The sequence below is a fragment of the Grampus griseus genome, assembly GCF_964374135.1.
Source record: "Grampus griseus genome assembly, chromosome: 9".
In the NCBI taxonomy this organism is placed as follows: Eukaryota; Metazoa; Chordata; class Mammalia; order Artiodactyla; family Delphinidae; genus Grampus; species Grampus griseus.
The window spans coordinates 3,382,115-3,395,779 of NC_139003.1; the positions used below are offsets into that span (position 1 = coordinate 3,382,115).

At 46.6% G+C, this 13,665-nt stretch overlaps 1 protein-coding gene across 5 annotated transcripts in view; it reads right to left on the bottom strand.

The window, feature by feature from the left end:
• Positions 1-13,665, bottom strand: part of DPP6 (dipeptidyl peptidase like 6) — a gene marked incomplete at both ends in the record, with an annotated part of 1,026,243 nt that overhangs the window by 241,708 nt on the left and 770,870 nt on the right. The gene's annotated exons all lie outside the window — the stretch shown is intronic.

Sequence of the window (13,665 nt, forward strand, 5' to 3'; positions counted from 1 at the left end):
AACTATGGACGATTCTACTGTGAATCCTCGGTGAGTACTGAAGCCAAGATAGGCTTCACTGGGCAAACTCCTGCCCCCTTGGACAATTTGATGTGCAGGTTTTAGCTTCACGGAATGGTCAATAAACTAAGAACTCATTGCAAGGGGAGCATGGCTTTCAAAACTAAGGTAACAACAACAAAACAGCATTTCCAAACTCCTGTAACCCCCAAATCTCAGATGTCCCTCTTAAACTCTTGAACCCAGGAGAATACTCCCCAACCCATAAATGCAGTGACTACAATGCGAGGGATACCCCCAAAGAAGGGAGAACGTGGTCTCCATCCTCTCCAGCTTTCTGCATAGAGGCCCTCCCCAGGGTGTGGAATGTGATGGGCTACCCCGCAGGGTTGAAGTGAGAACCGTACATTTCACTTTCTTTCCTCTACCTGTGGAACTTTGGAGAGTTGGCACCCTGTGTGGGCAAATGTTCAGGGACTAGCATTTTAAAAGCAGCTCTCTACAGATAACAGGTGAGGGACATGCAGCTGAGTAAGACAGATCTACTGTAGAGCACGTGTAATATGCATGCATTTGGAACTGATGATGGAAGTGAATCTTCAAAGGAAAAATGGGTAGGATTTGCTAATACCTCTGACCCCCCATCTAGTCTGGGCCCCAAGATTAATTTCTAGGAAGTCACAGTGGATCAGTTATTTGGAGAAAATAAACAACAGCACTTAAGTCCCAATGACGTTTTGCTTGCAGTGATGTCAAGACTCCTGAACCAGACACATGGGGCCTGGGGTGACCTGCTGGATGCAGGAGATGGGCATCTGACTGGGGAGTTACTTTAAATACTGGTCTAATTATGAAGAAATAACCTCTAAGGAACAAAACCGTGAAGAAGAACTTCACAGATTCACAGAGCTGCCATGGCGATCTGGGCGGGGCCAGAGGACCCTAACTGCTGTTTCTGAAGTGCTGCACAGTGATGCTCCCCCAGGAGAAGAAGGAAAGACCTGTGGACCAGCCCCTGTGTCCTGAGCAGACTGATGCTCAGAGAGCCCCTCCGAGGTCCTGGAGCTTCGACTAAACGTTGCCTCTGTGAGCAGACGCTGGAGCAGAAGCTGGGTGGATCCGTCCCACTTCTCCACGGTTATGGCATCGGGTGCTGTGCTGTGTAGTGTTTCCGACCTCTCCTTCCAACACGTGTCTTTTCATACTATGTGTCTCACTTTATTTTCACAGTAACCCCAGGAAGGCAAAAGATTACCTTTGCTTGTTAAGATAGGAAGCTGAGGTGCAGAAAGGGTAGAGGAGGGTGGAGGAAAGGCAAAGGGGATGGGAGGAGGGGAGGCACAGGGAAGAGGGGCAGAGGAGGGAGGGTGGACCCTAATTCCGTACGCTTGAGTGCCGGGGGACTTAGTGACTCAAACAAATAGAATGTGACAGAAATGATGGTCCTAGGCTTCTGAGAGCGGGTTATAAAAGGTAGTGTGGCCACCTCCTAGCTCCCTTTCAGATCACTTGCTCTGGGGGAGGTTGGCCACCATGGTGTGAGGACACTCGAGCAGCCCTGTGAGGAGGTCTATGTGGTGGGGGGCCGAGGTTCTTCCCCATTCGATCACCAACATCCAGCAAGGAACTCAGGGAGCTTGGAAGTGGATTCCTCACCAGCAGTCAAGGCTTCAGATGATGCGGCCCTGGCTGATAACCTCATGAGAGAACGTGAGCCAGAGATGCTCAGATAAGATGGTCCTGAATTCCTGACCCACAGTAATCACGAGATAAGGTTGGTTATCTTAAGCCAATAAGTTTTGGATAGTTTCTTACACAGCAATAGGTAAATAACCTATCTAGTTTAAATCCAAAGAAAAAAGATAGCTAGTAAATCAGATGTGAGGACACTGAGTTACTGGGTTCCCTCCCTAAAAACTTTCAGCAACTTCTAAAACAAATATACAAATTCCTTATCGAAAAGAGTGTCAGTACAGAAGAAGTGAGGGGCTGGTGGGGGGCCATTATAGGCAAAAACACTTGGAGGAAGCCTTTGAAATGACCGCAGAGAACAGTCCAAAGCACCAAAGGTGACGGTGGTGGTGATGCTGGTGTTGAGAATGGCTAGCATTCTGAAGCACGTACTATGTACTAGGTAGCATGCCAACTCCTTAGCATACATGAATTCATTCAATCTGTATGAGGAAGGTATTAGTATTCCATTTTTAGGATAGGAGAATTGAGTCAAACGCAAGCAGGATTTGGCCTGAGGTCTGTTTCTCTCTAAGCACATATTGGAAATTGCCTGAACAAGGGGTATAGCTCTTAATTCTCAAGTTACAAATCCAAGATGATTGTTGTCAACTGAAAAATCCAGAATACCAACAGACATAATAAACACGCAAAGTAAGGACATGTGCTGTCTTTCTTGGTCTTAATCTGGAAACAGTGATTTCAATTCATTCTCTGGTTATGACATTCCCAAACCCCTAGACTTACATCTTTGCATACCTCTTTAAATATACCTGCAAACGACCCTGAAATTCAGCTTTGTGACTATCTTCTGAGTGGAAGCAATGAGAACAAGGAAGACAGAATTAAAATAACCTCATAAGGGCAATGGTAAGAAGATGAGAGAGAACTACCCCTTTACAATTCTATGTCTGTACTGTCAGGCAAAAAGAAAAAAGACGGCATATATGGATGGGAAATGTAACAGAATATCTGGAAAACTAAATCACTAATTAGAAAAATTCAAACAAAATGAAAGAGAGTCAGGAAGTAGAGACTGGATCTGCCAACTATGTATGGGACAGAAGCATTCCAGAGTAAACTGTTAATGCAAATGGAAAGCCTTTAACATGAAAGTGCAATTATGACTCAGTGCTACTCAAAAAAATGGGGAAGTGGCAGGAAGATGCAAGGATTTTCTCATTGCTCCAAGATGAAACAATCAAATACCATTCTCTTCCACAAAATATTCCCTCTACCTGGAGCCAAAAGAACCCCAGGCACAAAGAAAACAACTTTGAAAGAGGACAAATTTCAAGAGTTTCATTTGCACGATGGCTTACCTCAAAACGCATTAACAATAAACTATATCTCACTGAAAGAATTTGTTCCTTGGAGAGATAAAAGTCTTTCTTTTTTTTTTTTTTTGTGGTCTCTATCTCCTGTATTTATGCTTCTTTCTTTAAAACAGACTCTAAATACTTCTGATCACGGAAAAAAGTACAAAGAGTTGGAAGTTGGTAAGACTGCATTGTTATTCTGTGAGTGGACTTTTAGAAGTTCATGAATATAAGTTACTTCGGTTTCTTCCCACAGCAACAAATTGCTCTTGAAAAATGAATGCATGAAAACCTGTTACCCAAAATACCATTCACAAGATGGGAAGACAATTTCAGCATAGTATTTTTTAAAATATATCATGCAACATAGTTGATACTGACATTCAATAATTGGGAAAAAATAACCAGTGAAGGGCTTGTCTTGGGCTAAGGTCATATTTGGTCTGCTTCTAATATTTCTGAAACATCACTCTGCCCACAGCTTTCTTTCTGATCCTCTCCCTTCATCACCCCCTGAGCCACACTTTTGATTTCTCTCCGGTCTTTCCTACCTCAGCCCCATCACGCATACTAGCCCAGACTCACTTTACATCTTCTTCCTCTATGAAACCTTCCACTCTTGTAGTTTTAAACTATGATTATCTGAATACTGGTAATTTCACAGATCTATCTCCTCAATTGTAGACCAGTGTACCAGATTCCCCCCTCGACATCTCCATCTTACGTCTCACACGCACCCCAAACTCAATATTCTCCAAGTTATCTCTTATCTACCCTTAAAACCCAGTTCTCCTTTGATACTTCGTATCCCAGTCGGTGGCTCCCTCATCCCCTCAGTAATCTGAGCTGAAAACCTAGTTTTTCCTGACTCCATTCTTTGCCTCCTTCCTCCTCTGGCTCAATTCAATCTATCTCCAAATTGTGCCAGATTAACTTCTTAAGTCCTTCTCAAATCTATCACCCACTCGTCATCCCTATGGCAAGCACCTTCCTTCAGGCCTCCCTCCATCCTTCCTCTCCGGGACTAACCTCTGAGATCTTGACCCCATCCCCTCCTGATACCTGTTGAACTTTATCAACTCCTCTACCACGAATTACGTGCCTTATATTTTTCATCACTCCCTCTCCTTGTTCCTTCTCCCGAATCTGCAGAATTCAAATCTCCCACATTAAAAAATCCTTGGTCGTTCTCCCTGCCACCCCTCCGACTCCTTCTTCTTTGAAACTATCATGGCACTTCATAAGGAAAGTCTACGCTGCTTCACTTTCTATCACTTTGAACCCACTGCATTATCCTCCCGACGTCCTCAAAGCGCCACCTCCAGGCGGATGTCCCGCTGCCGTACACATGATATCTTCCTAATGTCCAGCGCGCTCGCTCTCTCTGCGGTACGTGATAAAGGTGACAGGAATCCTTCTCCCTTCTTCACTCCATGGCGGGTCACTGCTTTCGATCTCCTCTTGCCTTCCTCCTTCCAGCCTCTTTGCCTTTCCTTTCTGCTGTGCAGACCCCTTCAATGGACGCAGGCACCAAAGTGCCACTCTTGGGGGTTTCCCTTGTCGGTCTACACCCTTGGTCTGGAAGAGCACATTCATTTCTGCTTTCTGTGAGGCTTCTTACTGAATTCATATTTTTATACTTGGTCCATCTTCTGAGTTCTAGACTCATATCTTCAGCTTGTGTCGGGGCTTTCAGCATAGATGCTTTTACCCAAAACTTTTACACCACATTCAATATTTTGAAAACCAAATAAACTCTTTTCCTCCTAAATAACTCTCTTTGATGTTCTTCCACTTACCTGGTCTCTCGGTAGAAACATACTGGAATTAGCGCCAACCACTTCTATTCCTTCCTTTCCTTACTGTCCATGTACAACTGGTTTCCGAATTTCACTGGACTTTGTAACTTTGGAATGAACCTTAAATTCAGAGCACATTTTCCATCCCCAGTAACACTGCCCTAGTTTGGGATGACCTTCCAGCTGCCCCGCCAGCGCTCCTCCCCTCCTGCCCAAGGCCTCGGCCAGTCCCTGCTTCCCGGCCAGTCGGGAGCAGCGTGGTGGGTGTGGCGGTTCGGGGCAGGTCTGGAGCAGGACACGCCTACTCCCGTGGAGCCACTACTATTCTTATACAGTCTTAGAGGAAGACACAGGGTCAGTTCTCAGCCTGCTGATCGCCGAGGGGTGAACTCAGGAAAATTACTTAACCTCTGAGCCTGAGTGTTAGAGCTGTGAGTATTTGTTCAGGAAATGTAAACCACGAGAAAGGAACCAAGAATGCTCTCGTTTAAATTTTAAGGAGAATTATACGATCGAGTGACTAGCATTATGCAGAATCCATGAAACTTTTTTTTTTCTCTGCTCTTTTGGGCTGTAAGAAAACAGGAATTCCACTGAGAATGCAGAGTTGGAGCTGACCTATTTCAGGGGCTGGGAGAGGTAGGAAAACAACTGAGATTTTGCCCTGGTGCCTGGTCAGCACAATCTCTCTATTCTTTAGTGTTCCAATAGCGAGATGGATGGTCCCCTGAGGTGGTAAGCCCCCCAGCACTGACAGAATTCAAGCAGAGGCTGGACAGCCGCTGTGAGGAGTGCAGCTAGAATGGGTGTGAAACGGAGCAGGACCCTATGGTCCTTGCCCTCCCGTGTCCATCGCCTGCCTTTCATCTGTGGAAACACTTTAGCCAAAGAATAAGTTTAATCAGAGAAATGAGAAAATGCAGAAACAACAGAAAAAAGTCTAAAGAGATCAAATCATAATAGTCAGTAAGCAAAGTCAAGGACCTTTAGTTCCTCCTCAAGGGCTATAGGTAATATTCTGAGCCCTGTCCTGTGAGCTGTCTTACAGATACTGAAACCCACCAGGTAGGAGAAGTTAACTACATGATGACCAGACGTAGCCATGACATAAGCTGCCACAATTCTGAGAACTGGCCTCAAGGAAATGGGAACAAACCGACCCTGGAACTGAAGACTAGCTGTACTTAAAACAATCAAGGTGACGCTGGTCAGACCACCGCAGGACCGATCTCAATATGATGGTCAGAGCTGACTGCGCTGCTGCTGCATGTAGCCCCCTCCCTCGGCCTATAAAAGCTCTTGCCCCCTGCCTGTCAGCGGCGAGGTGGGGGGAGCCGGCCTTTGGACAGAAGTCTGCCCTCTCCCCCACCCCCGCCCCGGCTGCCGGCCTCCAAACTAAAGCAAACTTCCCTCTCCACCAACCTGGCCTCTTTAATGGCTTTTAAGTGGCGAGCAGCCGGATCCCACTTTCGGTTACAGGTGTGACCATCCCAAAGCAGATGCTCCGGGGCACACGCCTATCCCCTTCCTATTTGATCCTATATTCTATTTATAGAGGAAATTAAACATATCAGAGGGTGCAGATGAGCTCAGAGTAAGAGTCTCCCAAGTTAGGATCAAGGACACATGGATGGAATACATGGTTAAAGAAATAAGGTATGGTAACGTGATGTGAATAGAGGCTAAAAGTACTGGCAAATATTAACACAGGAAAAAGATCGAAAGTGAGATTTGGAAACCGAACAGGAAAAAAAAGAAGAAAAATTATCTGCATGAGATGCACGCTGATGAGTGAAAAAAATAGAAACCTGAAGGGAAAAAATAAAAACTCTAAAAGAAGTTGGAAAATGTGAGATTTCTGGGCTTTAAAATTGGAGAAAATAAAGTGTTTACCCAGAGGGTCTATCTCCTCACAGTTTTAAAAGTTCTATTTCCCAAAGAGAAGGAAATTCCATTAGGTTCTAGCTGGCAATACCCAGCTCTACTGAGAATTAACACACAGCCAGTCCCCCAGGAGAAAGCGAGCAATCTGTCTCCCAAACCCAAGCCAAGGTTTCATGGACCATGACAGATGCTTCATGAGAGTCATGCACTGTTCGTGTTCCTTTTGTAACATTTTGTAAATGTTCCCTCAAAACCTTTTTGAAAACAGCTTTACGGAGGAATAACTGATATATCAAATACTGCCCATATGTGATGTGTGCAAGATGATGAGTTTGGACACGTGTGACACCTGTGGTGGCATCCTCACCATCAAGGCAACGGATGCACCAACACCTTCCAGAGTTGCCTTGTGTCCCCGACAACCTTTCAGGAAGGTGGTGAAGATCAAGCAGTTAAGCCTGAAGCCCTGGTGCCCCCTCAGTTAATGGGGGAGAAGCGAGGTGAGCAAACATACCCTCTGTTTTTTCAAAAATACATCATGAATCGTCACATTCACCTGGTGCATTCCTAAGTCTTGGCCTTGACACATTCTTCTGAACAACCTGCACTGCTGCTTCCATCCACGGTCAGGATCCATGATCATGGAGCAGCTGTCGTGCTTCCGAGAAGCTCTCAAAGACCTGTCTGTGGAATGGCTAATGACCCGGTGGGCCTTCAGGATCTGACAAAGGCTCCCCTGACTATTCCATCCAGGTCCCTCTTTGAATAATTGAAACAACTGAGACATCTACAACATATGATGAGACAGGAGCTAACCAGCTCGTAGGGTCTTTCTGGGAAGAAACGATGAGTATCTTGTCCAGAAACCCTTTCCCTTAACATTTGGAGAAATGGGCCAAGTTCAGAGTGCTGCTTTTTTTGAGGAGTGAGACCAATGGGTCAAAATACTCTAGAGAAGATGCCCAGGTTGGCTGGAGTCTGGAAAGAAAGCCACCTGAGAGACACCCGGAGCAGGTGGTCCGCCCGGAAGAGAGAAGATGAAGGGGAGCTGGAGGGCTGTCCTTACAGGTTTAAGGGGCTTTGTGAGTAAGTGTGGGCAAGCCTGTTCTCATTTACTACAAGAGGAAGGATAATGTTGACAAGTGCGCATGATAGGGAAATCGATTTCAGTCCAACCATGCTAACTTCTGGTGATGAAAGCTATCCAACACTAACAAGGCTTCCCGGCCCCATTACTGAAAGTATGGAGGCTGAATTTGCTGGGGCGTCCAGGTGAATGCAGCGAGTGGCGATGTTGAACCTGGCGACCCTAAACTTCTTCCCCATTCAGAGAACCCCTCAAGTCCCAGTGGAGACCTCGCCCCCTGCCCTCCCCGTCTCTGCTCTGGCCGGTGCTTACGTTTAACTGCGTCTCAGTGTAGGTGCTGAAGCCTGGATCTGGGAGCTCAAGCCTTAGCATGTCCCATCTGACAAGCTCCTGACTGTGACAGAGTCCCACATGAGAACCCACACTGCTTCCTTTCCAACATTCTGGAGAAATCTCATCTCCTGGCAGATTCAAGTCTCTGCTTGATTTTTAATCTCCTGTTCCATTCATGTCTTCTATTGGGCTCTACCCCCAATGACCCAGCATCTTGCCCAAATATCTGACCTCCTGCCTGGTCTCTGTGAATTTCAAGTCCTGATGTTGATGCTGATGGTGATGGGAAGTTTCCTGAAGGCACTGGTCCTTCCAGAGAAGCTGCTCCTTCTGTCAGCACAGGGTCACGATCACCCCTGGGTTCTAATGACTGCATTTGGTACATATTTCCTCACCCTTTGCCAACTTATTTGATATCATTTCGTGAAGTCAAAGTTCTTGCTGTAATAATTTAAAAAGAAAATTTCTCTAGAGGGCCCCAAATAACTAGAAACAAATTGAAACATTTAGTAAAAGAAAAAAAAAAGATGTTTAGCTCCTATGATGTAACATAAATGTTAGGAAATGACTCCATATAAACAAAATGTCCTTTGTTTTCCCCTTGGTTGCATATGCCGTTCCTTCCTCATGATCTGGACCTCACAGTTCAGGGTAAACATCTAGCAGGTGTAAAACAGAGCAGATATAGGGTTGCCAGTTTCAAGCTACAAAAGTAATTAAAAGCCCTTAGGATTCAGTATTTGTATCTCAACTCCTCTCCTCCTGGAAGCACTGGTCTTCCACCAAACTTTCTAAATTTAAGAGAGTAGAGACGGTGGTTTCCTCTTGAACCTGCAGTCTCTTCAAATGTCTAGTTCTGCTCTGCATACCACACCCACCCCTAATATGCCCTAATTCATTCTTTTGCCACCAATCCCCATTCATCTAACTTCTTAGTAGAGAATGTTTCTTTCATCCTCTGTGCCTTTCACACATAATGCTCTCCAGAACTCACTATGAGAACATCTGAGGATAAAAACAACATGGTTAAAAATGAGGATGCATCTAAATAAATATCTTAAATTTCAGAGATGAACAGTAAAGCTTTCAGCTGTGATTCGGATCGTGTTTCCAAATATACATTTCAAGAGCATCTCTGACATCCAGAAAGAGCTGAGAAATTTCTTTTTAATCATTTCCTGTGTCTTCACTTGGACATTTCAATTCAAGGAGCATGTCCATGTGTCTTAAGCTCATCTTCTGGAGACAAATGAAATCAGTCATAGGGTTGCTAGGAAGAAATTCAAAGGAAGTGATCCATGAGGCTCTCCTTCCTGATTTTCAGGGACACACACCAGCGTGCCCCAACTTCCTCCCGGGCTCTGTCACTCCCTGTCCTCTGCGTGGCCGGCCACTAAGAAACGATGCCCGACTTCCATACTCTTCCTGGCAGCCAACTTCCCTCCCTCACTGCCCTCTCTGTTCTATTGTTTTGCCAGGCCTTTCTGCTGACTCACTCCTGATTTTGCTTGAGGACACAACATTTTCTTTTTCCTTGCTCTCTTTTCTGTCTCTTCTCACCGGCACATATTGCCTGTAGGATCAGCCTTGTGGAGAGGCAAGATAAAAATAAGTAAAAATTCCTTACATCATAGAGACCTTTAGAATTTACAAACCACTTTTTTCTGTATCCTTTGACTTGACCCTCACAACACCTGGTCCTGCGGCTGGAGTATCGATAGCTCCTCCTCGAGTCTCTTTTAAATTAAGAAACAAGAGGCTCAGAGATGCAAACTGATTGGTCCAAGGCCACATACTGTCACAGGAACAGACGCAGGAGGTCAATGTCTTTTCACATGTGGCTTGACCTTGTTCTCACTATAACACCCTGTCAAGAAAACTTCTCCCACCCTCAATCACCTCCTCTTTACCAGCCGTAAAGGCTACTGATAGACCCATTTTCAAGAGAACAATATTAAGAAGAAAGTAACCGTGAGAAGATTAACGCCAGAGCCATAATTAGCTCTCCCACTGCACAAGACCAGCTAGCAGTCAATGGAAGTCAAGGCCTCAGGGAACAGCACAGAATCCCAGTGGTCCCGCGGGCCAGAGTGAGACACGGAGAGCAAGGAGGACATGAAGAGGGTGACACGGGGGAAAGTCGCTCACTTGCAGCTACACAGGGCTGGGCTTCTGCACCACCTCCTTTGCACAGCAGTTCACCGGCTTCTCTGTAGCCTCTCCTGAGCCCTGTCCCTGTGACACTGAAGGCCAAGTGCACTGGACTCACTTCAAAGGACAGAAAAGGAAGACAGTGCGTGAACACCTGGTTCTCTCCTCTGGTAAACGGGCGTTGATGGATGGAGGACCCACCAGCACTTAATTAGCACAACATAAAGACCAACAGCGGCACGTCCCTCCTTGATAAGAAGGTGCACTGGAAACACCTATGTGCTCCCGGGCCCGGGCTACGTCTGCACCAGGCCTCCACCGAAGGCCCGGGTGAGAAGTCCAGTCAGTTCCTCTCCTCCCCCCGCTCCTTCCCCTCTTCTGTTTTTTTTTCCTTTACATCTCTGTATTTGTGTGTGTATCATAGGACGCTAAATAGCAGGTAGATTGATTTTTGGCAAGTCAGTCTCCCCCCACCGACGCTCACATCACAATTCCAGTCCCCGTTTTTCATCGCCCGCTCACTGTCTCCGCGTGGGTACTCCTCTGCCCTGCTTATCCACGTCTAAGGCGACTACTTTCTCCTCTCACCGCCTCCTGAATTCCCGTTCACGTGCAGCAGGAACCCTCCTGTGCTCACATGCAGGAGTGGGCTTTGGACCCGGGTCTGACCTCTCACCAGACTGGTGGTTTGGGTACCTTTCTTTCTTTCAGTTTCTTTCCTCTGGATCGCCCTGGACCCAGTACAGGCCCCCGTCCCTCAGGAACTTTCCAAGATGTTGCCATCTGCCCAACACATCCTGATATCACACTTCCTTCACCTTCACTTGAACTTCAGCAAGTCTCCCCCGCCTCCCTCTCGAGTTCCCTTCTCAGAGACGCTCTGATGTGACATCGAAGCGACCTGGGCAGCGTGTTGGCGAGACCCCTCGTCCCCATCCCACAGGCATTAGCATCAGTCAGCTGGTGCCAGATGAGAAGCAAGGGCTGGGGCCTTGCTGCAAATGGCCACAGAGCCACAGCTCCTCGAAGACAGGACCAGGGCACAGTGGTCCAGGAGAGAGCCTTAGCGCCGCCTGGAACGGAGCATCAGGGGACAAGTCGACGGGTCCCCAGGAGTGTGTTCTCCCAGTCATGCCCGACTGAGGGTTTTCTCCAACTGACAGCTGCCCTTCCGTATCAGAAACCCAGCATTCTGCATCCAAGGCTGATTCAGCTACACACTGATGGTTCTTAATCCACAGAGTCCCTTAAAAAGAATCCTTCGTGGGTACGACAGACAATAAATTAGGATACAAGTGACCTGAGAAGATTCTGGAATCCAACAGGTAGAAATCGCTGAGAGCGACCTGTTGCCCAGCTGCCCCAGCAGACACACCGTCTGCGCTGCCACGCTTTGTGTAACACTTCATACTCCCTGCAGTACGACTTCCTTGTAGCTTGTTCTCTCATTTTCATGAACATTTTTGAAGGTTTTGTTCTCATCCACGTTACTCTGTTTTCCATGCACGTCATACTAGGTTTTGTGGGAGGTCATGTCTGTGCTTCCCCGCTTCTCCTCCACCTCTGAGGCAGCTCATGTTTCCCTTTCTTGAGTTTCTTGAGAACCCCCCATTCTCAGGCTCTCCTTTGCTTATTCTCAGAGGCCTTTCCTTTCACTTTTCAGCAGTAAGAGATCATCAATGCCCCTGAGACAGGCAGCTTCTGGGTGACATGGACACTAATGGTAGGAAGAGAAGGGGATTCTGGCAGAGGCTAGCTTTCCTGCTCTGATTCCAGCTTGTTTTCTATCCCCTTGGCTGCCTCCTTCTGGAAGAATCAACCCGGGTGAGCAAAGGGCTGGGACTTGTACCACAGCCCTGGGAGTGATTTCAGAGGCTCCAGTGGGTCTGGTTTGACTGGACACCATACACGCACAATGAGGGGTAATCAGGTACCACCAGAAGAGCAGAAGAGCAAAATCTGGCATCTGTGATTATCATCATAACCAGCCTCTCCGATGTCTTCTTGATCTGGAATTCCCAAACATAATGCCAGTGTCACTATATAATGTGCCACCCAAACAGGCACAGAGGAAGTGGAGCGATCAACAATTATGTTGGGAAAACAGGCACAAATTGTTTGTCTGGAACCATCCGTTCCAGACAAACCAAGATATATGGTTTCCCTCGTTATCGTTGCTATGTGAGCGGTCCTACCACAGCCCGAATAAGAAATTATTTTCTCAGTTTAACTAGGGGCAGGCACTTGTGAAAAGAAATGCAACAGAGACCCGGTAAATGAGTCTAAAAACAGACGAATTAAGCACGGGGCTGCGGTGCTGTGTGAGCACATCTCCAAGAAGGACTCACAAAGCACGGGGCTGTTGAGGCACCATCTTCGCGCAGGTCAGCTCCCCGCGCCACGTGCCACCTGCCTCTTTCCCAAGCCTCGAGGCAGATGTCCCACGCCAGAGTTGGACGGCAGTGTTTGCTGGCAGGTGTTATGTGCCCAGCTTGAGGGGAGTGGAGAGGGCACTGGGGCTGAGAGGGGTCGTGGCTGGTAGAGGAACAGTGAACACAGGGCAGGAGGAGAAAACCTGGGGACAAGAGGCTGGAAGGACCATCCTTCTTCAAGTCAGAAGAGGTAACTTAAAGGTTTAGAAAGCGCACACTGAAACAAATGTAGAAAAAGCCCTGTAATCGATTGGTTATACATACGTAGGGTTATACCAACCTTGGAGGGGCTTAATACATTCTATGAACGTTATAGACATATTACAGACACATTCTCAGCAGTCTCCCAAATCATGTCATAGTTACTAGGATATAACACCCCAGGTTAGGAGGAAAAGTAGATGGAATCAATTAAAAAAAAAAAAATTCAGGCCCAGAGTTGACTATCCTTGAGACAAAAAGAACTCTTGAAAATGGGGAGGGGGGGCAGGGGATGAGGGAGTAGCTGGGGTGGTGTTTCAATTTTCATTCATCTATGAATGTCCCTAGAAATCTCAGTCTTAAAAGATTTCAAAATGTAGGGCATCCTAAAGAAAATCATAGGTGATCTTAAAATGGCATTTAGTTGATTTAATGTGAGTTGTTTGTCATCGTGGATGGGGAGGAATCCACTGAAATGATACAGGAAAGTACTGTCTGCAGGTGAGGACGAAACTGTGCCATGAGGTCAGGGAACTCAGTACACAGAAATGGAGAAGGGTGTTCTCTCTGATGGCTGATGGGACAAGAATAATTGCTTGGAGAGAAGATTCCGTGGGCAGCATCAAAAGAAGAAAAACTCATTCAGAGTTAGTGCACCCTTGAAACTATCCTTGTAATTCAGAGGGGAAAACTGCAGCCTGCTTGCGTCATTACCATATTCTGCACCT